General features: G+C 28.7%; 1 long non-coding RNA gene across 1 annotated transcript; it reads right to left on the bottom strand.

Moving 5' to 3' along the window:
• Nucleotides 1-2,451: 2,451 nt before the first annotated feature.
• On the bottom strand, nucleotides 2,452-4,534 carry LOC139825171 (uncharacterized). The gene is made up of 3 exons (XR_011735491.1): nucleotides 4,107-4,534; nucleotides 2,931-3,035; nucleotides 2,452-2,625 (listed from the first exon to the last, which is right to left on the bottom strand). It is a non-coding gene; the product is annotated as an uncharacterized lncRNA (long non-coding RNA).
• Nucleotides 4,535-9,553: the final 5,019 nt, after the last annotated feature.

Raw genomic sequence — 9,553 nt, forward strand, 5'->3', positions numbered from 1 at the left:
GTATATATGCTTACCTGCTCATTAAATTTGCTGGTCCTAATATAGAAGGTGTGTAACAGTGCATGAAAAATTACTGCTGATGCCGTCGACGTAGCACTGTTCTGGAAAATGGTTTATGGCCTTTATTGGATTATTATTTGAGGCAATGGACGCACATTGACATAACCAACAAACTGAAGCTCAATAATGCCACTTTTTAGTACGATTAATGAGTTATTTTACCATGAGATCTTCCGCAAGACAAGTTGTCCACTGTTTCCCCGCGCCGCGAACCACTCGAGAGAGTCGAGAGTCGACTGGTGGGGCACACCGCACACAAGAGAAAGAACGTATCTGAGGGCACAGGTACGTGCTTTCTCTTGTGTGCGTTTCCCCCACCAGCCGACTCTCGAGTGACTCGCGGCCACATCGCGGCGCTCTATATCAAGCTACGAAGCTTCCTCCAAAGTTAAGGTTTTTGTCCGTGCCACTCGACCGCTGTATTTTTCGTGCCATCCAGGGGGGGGGGGGCCTTACTAAAAAATAATAAATTTAACGATATATTGGATGACACCATAATTTTTTTTTTTTACATAGGGATTTAGACTCAGGAGAAGTGCGAGGATAAAGCGAATATTTTCTCTGTTGCTACTATAAAGCTAGGCCTCGTGCGCGGTCCCCTAGTTCGTCTAAACCCGAATTGATCTTCCCGTAATATTTCTTCCGCCCTTTTCTGAATATTATACCTACTTTACACGATTCCCTATTTAAAATGTTTGACGCGGAGGAAATTAAATTAATCGTTTTAAAAAGTTTTTGCACCCTTGAAATACAAGATTTCCTTACTGGTTAAAATAAAAGTTGCAATTTGCTACAATTTTTTTTAGTTTAATTATCAATTTTTATTTTAAATCCGATTTAAATTACAAATCTAATTTATGAGACACATTAAATATATATATAGATAGATAAAAAATGGTTTACCAATAAGAATTATCGATACCAATTTCGTTTATTTTTAAATAAATTTAATTAATTATACAAAACATTACTGATGCGTGTGTGTGTGTGTGTGTGTGTGTGTGTGTGTGTGTGTGTGTGTGTGTGTGTGTGTGTGTGTGTGTTACATGTGTTTACAGATATTCATATATATGTATAAATTTTGATCTGTGCGAATCACAAACCGATAAATCTCTTTATGCATTCCGTATTTATCACACATTTTTATATCTTTCAATTATTATCTTACTGTCAACTTTTATGTCTCGTTAATGTGTTTGTCAAAAAGAATTCCCTTTCTTACGTCAGAAATATTAACATAGTATAATTCCGCTTTCTTAATTAAAAAGCAAATTGTAATAATTTTTATTAATTAATATTAATTAACATTATTTAATATATATATTAATAATTGTTAATTTATATTATTTATAATATTATATCTTTTTATAAAAATATAATTTATAAATAATTTATAAATTAATTATGTAAAATTATTTTATATTCTTTATATATTCTTTATTTATTCATTATATATTCTTTATATACCAGAATAAATAAACAAGTGACAAACAGTTGACAAAATAATAAAATAGTTTTATTAATATTTCAATTTATATTTATAGTTTAGTTATGCTTTGTTAGGAAGATACACAAAATTATTAAAATTTGCTTATTACACATCCGAAATATGTAAGGAAAAACCTGGAAATACATATACATATATACACATTTTACCGAAAAAATTTATAACATAAACTAACGTTACATAAATTTTACACAAAATAAACGGGAAATTTTGTGTAAAGAGTCAATACATGTTGAATTCGTATAGGTAATAAATGTTCTCGCAGTATTATATATTTTTGTGCTGTGACACTTATACAAGGTGAATAATTACTCGTCATTGGGATCTGTTATGTCTCTCTTTCGTTTATCTGAGTTGAAATTGCTCATTGACAAATTTCTAACGGAATTAAAGTAGTCGTTATTATGTACTCATATGTAGAATAACTAACCCTCCAGTAGGCGCGTGGGATGTATTTTGCACTCCAGATTTATTTTCTTCTAATGAGTGTTCTGAATTCATTTCAATACAGATCCAATTACTATGGAAAAAAATATTGAAATTAAAATATCAATCTACTAATATACTTTAAGATGTGTGCAACAATAAACAACATCAAACAGAAAACAAAAAAGTATTAATTGGTTTAATATTTACAGCATAAATGTTGTGGGATGTAATTTACACCCCACATGGTATTTTACATTTCAAATTTTCATATTTACTAAAAAATTAAACAAGAATGAATTAGTCGGTGTTTAAAAAGTTACCGTTATATGAATATCATAAAATTATAAAAACAAAATATTATTTGAAAATTTAAATAGACCGAATTTTATTAATGCATAATCGTATTTTTGTATTATAGTAATTATTGTTTAAGGTTTTCATGTATCTAGTGAATTTCTTAAATTTATTGTTATTGTGGGGAGAAGAAATCTAACGCTGTGTAGAACAATGTACATAATGTAAAAACCAAAGCCAATAATTACCCATCTATAGCCCTTCCTTGTCATTTTGTTTGTTCAGATGGTGCCTACGGTTCCTCGTATGAAGTAACGTCCAACTCTGTGTCTGACCTAAATAGATCGTTCCAATTTGTAAGTGAGATTATTGATTCTAAAGTACTCGAAACATTCCTGATGTAAATTTATATATCACATGATTAAAAATAAAACATAGGCGACAGATATATTAATAAAGATGGCATTTAATAGTTATAGTCATCATGTACCTACATTACTAAACTATTGAAAATATTGTTTTTGTGATGTGATTAAAAAATAGAGAAATTAGAGAAATTATTTAAAATATTGCAGTTATAAATTATTCTTACGACAAGTCAGTATATATAGTGTATAAAATAAGCAAAGCGAATAACTACTCATCATGTGCGCCTGTTTCTTCTGTAGCTTGTACAAATGATTGAACAGGCAAATCAGGTGGACTTTGACTTTGGCGTTCTGCATTCGTAATGTAACCCGTGGAACTAGAAGTGCATGGCCTATATTAAAACGTTTAAAATATTACAAAATTGTACGCATTATTTGATGCTATTTGTACTTATTAATGTGATCCGTAATGGAACGAAGTATGAGACTTATGAGAGTGAGGGAGGGAAGAAGAAAAATTGAGAAAAAGATAGATGATTAAAAATGTTTTATATCTCGATTTTCTGTAATACTAATGTCAAACAATTAATGTTTGACATTAAACTAATGTTGTGATTTTTGTACGTATACAGAGTGTCCCATTTTAATCTGTCATCCCTTTTATCAAGGTTAAGCCGAATTAGAAATATATTCAGACAGAAGTTATTTTGATGTTAATCGGTTCTGATCGTGACCTTTATTTTACCTTAGGTCAAAGGCAGAATATTATTTCAAGGTAAACTTAATTTTTTAAAATAAAACTTCCATTTTTCTGCATATTCTTGTAGCTGATGTCGCACGCTTTCTAAATAGTATAATACATTTTTTTCTTCGCGAAGGACTATTCTGAAGTATATTAAATTTTGATATAAATCTTTTTAAGAATGTTTTGGAGGTATCGATTTAACCAAAAGTCATGGAAATATTAAAAACACCGATATTAACTCTCCAGAGATCCAAAGACAAAAAAATGTATATAAATATAAATAGTTACGGCAAGTCTAATAGAATGTAAAAGACATAGATTCAGTAACTGTAAATAACTTACTACTTTTTTTTTTTTAAAAAGAATTAGCAAAAAAATTTTTAAGAGTAAATTTGCTCTGAATTCGACTTAATAAAGTGAAATCTGTGAAAAATTATAGAATTCCGTACTGTACGCGCCGAAAGTCCGATCACGAGCAATTTTACTGTCTTTTTTTATGATTTCTCTAAAACTATGTTGTAAATTATTTCAAATTTTGTTGCCATATTTTTGTTTGTAAATTGATGATCTACTTATGTGTAAAATATCACTATATATTAATAGCATTTTTTAACGTTTTCTTTACACTTTTCTATGTAACGTTACAAGCGTTATTTTATACGTAAAATAATGATAGAAATCGAATAATATAATATCTACTTACTCATTTTGATTATTGGAGATCTGGATTATCGGACTCTGCATTATTGTGTTCTGGTTTCTTCTTATAGAACATCCTCTTTTTTTATGGTTGTGTAAAGTCCCATAGTCATATAAATAAGAATATACTTTTCCGCATATCCTACATGTTGCCCTACATTCATTTGAACCCGTATAATATTGTTGTAGCTCTTCAGATAGTTCACTATGCCATTTATCGGGATATTCTCCATGTTTATTACCTAAGTGTGTTCTTAATTTTTTTTTGAAGTTACATTCTAGACTTGCCTCAATTTTTTCACCACATTCCATGCATGTTGCCGAACAAATAAAGGGTCCTAATCGATGGAAATAATTTTTCCATAATTGCCACTCGCTGTCTCCTGGCAATTCCATTATACCTTGCTGTATGTAACTAACTTAGTTACAGAATGTCTGATACTAACGTTGTACAGAAATCCATTCAATTGTCGATGGCAAAATTTCTCACAAAGGTCAAAAAGTGGGATATGGTTTATTTATCGGGTTGTATGTCAATACACGAGACGAGTTAGGCTGAAGTCACATGTTTACTATTTATATAAATCGCGTGTCACTCTTTCCTATCCCTATATATTTCATCCTAATATATATATTTGTAAGTATTTCGAACATCTTTTTCCATTTTACGTTTGTCGAAAGCTGTTTCTAAATTCACAAATCCTATATAGGCGGTCTTTTTTCATTATTTTCTCTGTTGCTAGTCGTAAAGCAAGACTTCGCGCGTTCCCCTATTTCATCTAAATTCGAATTAATCTTCCTTTAATATTTCTTTCACCCTTTTTTCAATACTACTTTGCACGATTTTATTTAAAATTTTTAACGTGTAGGAAGTTAAACTAATCGTTTTAAGAGGTTTTGTATACTTCAAATAAAAGATTTGCTGTTTAAAATAAAAAGTTACAATCTTCTATAATTTAGTTTTCAGTTTATCATAAATTTTCATTTTACTGATTTAGTTTATAAATCTAATTTATGATTATGAGACACATCGAATATATGTAAATAAATAAAAAATGAATTGCCAGTAAAAATTACCGATATAAGGATACCAATTTCGTTTATTTTTAAATAAATTTAATTCTCTATACAAAACATTATATATATATACTGGTGTGTGTGTGTGTGTGTGTGTGTGTGTGTGTGTGTGTGTGTGTGTGTGTGTGTGTGTGTGTGTGTTACATGCGTTTACAGATATTCATCTATATATATATTAAAATTTATATATATATATATATATATATATATATGTAGGTCCGGAAGTATGTTCCGGGACTTTTATTTTTTTACATCGGTATATTCCAGGACATTTGGCAGTTTCCAGGACTGTCCTGGAAAAAATTCATGTCCTACGGCACGTTTCGGGACAATTTTTTGAATCTGATTACATATATATGCGTTATATTCCAGGACTGTACATTTCAAAAAACGTAAACAGTCCCGGAACATACCTCTAGACCTACATATATATGTATAAATATGTATAAATTTTATATGTATATATATGTATTTTATATGTATATATATGTATATATATGTATTTATATGTATATATATGTATAAATTTTAATCTGTGCGAATCACAAACCGATAATCTCTTCAGCATTCCGTATTTATCACACAGTTTTATATTTTTCAATTATTATCTTATTGTCAACCTTTATGTCTCGTTATGTGTTTGTCAAGAGAATTCTCTTTCTTACGTCAGAATCTTAACATAGTTTCATTCCGCTTTTGTAATTAAAAAGCAAATTGTCAATAATTTTTTATTAATTAATAATAATATGTTTATTAATATTTATTAATTCATATTAATTAATATAGAGATTAGGTAATTTTTAATTTATCATTTATTTAAAATATTACATTTTTTTATAAAAAATAATTTATAAATAATTTATAAATTAATTTTATAAAATTATTTTTATATTTTTTATAGATATTTTTTTTTATATATTCTTTATATACAAGAATAGACTAAACGTTGACAAAATAATAGAATAGAGTTTTCTAATATTTCAATTTATTTTTATAGTTAGTTATGCTTTGTTAGGAAGATACACCGAATTAATAAAATTCGCTTAATACACTTCGAACTATGTAAAGAAAAAGCGGGAATTGCAATCATATCTAATATAATGATATTATATATAATAGATATTATACACATTTTACCGAAAAAATTTATACTAAATTAATGTTACATAAATTTTACACAAAATAAACGGGAAATTTTGTGTAACAATCAATACATGTTGAATTCGTATAGGGAATAATTCTTCTCGTAGTAGGATATAGTTTTTGTGTTGTGACACTTATACAAAGTGAAAATTACTTGTCATTGGGATCTGTTACGTCTCTCTTTTGTTTTATCTGAGTTGAGATTGCTCGTTGACACATTTCTAACGGAATTAGAGTGGTCGTCATTATGTAGTCGTTTGGTTGAATAATTAACCCTCCAGTAGGCGCATGAGATGTATTTGTACTCCAGGTGTTTCTTTTCTTCTAATGAAAGTGTTCTAATTCATTTTCAATAAGATCCAATTACTATGGAAAAAAATATTGAAATAAAATATCAATCTCTTAATAAACTTTAAGATGTGTGCAACAATAAACAACATCAACAGAAACAAGAAAGTATTTAATTTGTTCAATATTTACAGCATAAACAATGTGAGATGTAATTTACACTCCACACGGTATTTTACATTTCAACTTTTCATATTTACCAAAGAATTCAACAGGAATGATATAGTCGGTGTTTAAAAAGTTACCGTTATATGAATATCATAAAAATTCTAAAAAACAAAATTATTCGAAATTTAAATAAACATCGAATTTTATTAATGCATAATCGTATTTTTGTATTATAGTAATTATTGTTTAAGGTTTTCATGTGTGTATCAAGTGATTTTTTAAATTTATTGTTATTTGTGGAGAGAAGAAACCTAACGTTGTGTAGAACAATAATATGCATAATGTAAAAACCAAAGCGAATAATTACCCATCTATAGCTCTTCTTTGTCATTTTGTTTGTTCAAATGATGCCTACGGTTCCTCGTATGAAGTAACCGTCCAACTCTGTGTCTGACCTAAATAGATCATTCCAATTGTAAGTGAGATCATTGATTCTAAAGTACTCAAAACATTCTTGTAAATTTTATATTCACATGATTAAAATAAACATAGGCGATATTAATAAAAGATCGCATTTTAAAAGTTATAGTCATATGTACCTACATTACTAAACTATTGAAATATTGTTTATTTTTGGTGAGGTGATTAAAAAATAGAGAAATTAGAGAAATTATTTAAAATATTGCAGTTATAAATTATCCTTACGACAAATCAGTATAATGGTGTATAAAATAAGCAAAGTGAATAACTTACTCATCAAGTGCGCCTGTTTCTTCTGTAGCTTGTACAAATGATTGAACAGGCAAATCAGGTGGACTTTGACTTTGGCGTTCTGCATTCGTAATGTAACCCGTGGAACTTGAAGTGCTTGGCCTGTATTAAAACGTATTTAAAATATTATAATTGTATGCATTATTTGATGCTATTTTGTACTTATTAATGTGATCCGTAATGGAGCGAAGTTATGAGACTTATGAGAGTGAGGGAGGGAAGAAGAAAAATTGAGAAAAAGATCCAATTAATGTTTGACTAAACTAATGTTGTGATTTTTGTACGTATACAGAGTGTCCCATTTTAATCTGTCATCCCTTTTATCAAGGTTAAGCCGAATTAGAAATATATTCAGACAGAAGTTATTTGATGTTAATCGGTTCTGATCGTGACTTTTATTTTACCTTAGGTCAAAGGCAGAACATTATTTCAAGAGAAACTTAATTTTTTAAAATAAAGACCCATTTTTTTTTTTCTCGCTTATTCTTGCAGCTGATGTCGGAACGCTTTCTAAACATTATAATAAATTTTTTTTGTGAAGACTTTCCTGAAGTATATTAAATTTTGTTATAAATATTTTTAAGAATGTTTGGAGGTACCGATCTAACCAAAAGTCATGGAAATATTAAAAACCCGATATTAACCCTTCAGATATCCAAAGACAAAAAATGTATATAAATATAAATAGTTACGGCAAGTCTAATAGAATGTAAAAGACATAGATTCAGTAACTGTAAATAACTTATTACTTTACTTTTTTCTTAAAAAAAATCAGCAAAAAAATTTTCAAGAGTAAATTTGCTCTGAATTTGACTTAATAAAGTGAAATGTGTGAAAAATTATAGAATTTCGTACCGTACGCGCCAAAAGTCCGATCACGAGCAATAATTTTACTGTTTTTTTTTTGCAATTTCTTTAAAACTATGTTGTAAATTATTTCAAATTTTGTTGCTATATTTTTGTTTGTAAATTGATGATCTACTTATGTGTAAAGTATCACTATATTAATACATTTTTTAACGTTTTCTTTACACTTTTCTATGTAACGTTACAAGCGTTATTTTATAGTAAATAATGATAGAATCGAAATAATATAATATCTACTTACTCATTTTGATTATTGGAGATCTGGATTATCGGACTCTGCATTATTGTGTTCTGGTTTCTTCTTAAAGGACATATATTTTTATGTCGGTATAAAGTCCCATAGTTCGATAAATAACAAAGTACTGTCCCGCATTTTCTACATGTTGCCTTACATTCATTTGAACCCGTATAATATTGTTGTAGCTCTTCAGATAGTTCACTATGCCATTTATCGGGATATTTTCCATGTTTATTACCTAAGTGTGTTCTTAATTTTTGTTTGAAAGGACGTTCTTGATGAGCCTTAATTTTTTTACGACATTCCATGCATGTTGCCGAACAAATAAAGGGTTTAGGTCGATCGAAATAATTCCGGATCCATTGCCACCTATCTTCTGACAATTCCATTATTACCTTGCTGTATGTAACTAACCTACTTACAGAATGTCTGATACGACTGATACTAAACGTGTGGTTTACAGAAATCGCCTTAATTGTCGTGTGCAAAACTTCTTACAAAGGTCAAAGAGAGGGATATATATGGTTTATTTATCGGGTTGTATGTCAATACACGAGACGAGTTAGGCTGAAGTCACATGGCATGTATTTTCCGCGTAACCAATTAGAAACGTTTCGCATTTTCGGTTACGCATATGGAAGAGATTACTTTACAAAATTTCAAGAAAGACTGTGTCAATCTAAAAATCCTATGGGACTCAATAAACTTAAACAGTTAAATGAGAAACAATTAAATATGTTATTGTACAACCATTTATGAATAAAAGATATGAATAATTTTAAGAATTTTAAAAAGATATAATTATCAATATGTTTAGAATTAAAAAAAATTAGAATCTAATTACGATAAAAATAACAATAAAAACATATAAGAATCTTCCTGTATTTAAACGATTTTTA

Source organism: Temnothorax longispinosus, chromosome 2 (assembly GCF_030848805.1).
Source record: "Temnothorax longispinosus isolate EJ_2023e chromosome 2, Tlon_JGU_v1, whole genome shotgun sequence".
NCBI lineage: Eukaryota > Metazoa > Arthropoda > Insecta > Hymenoptera > Formicidae > Temnothorax > Temnothorax longispinosus.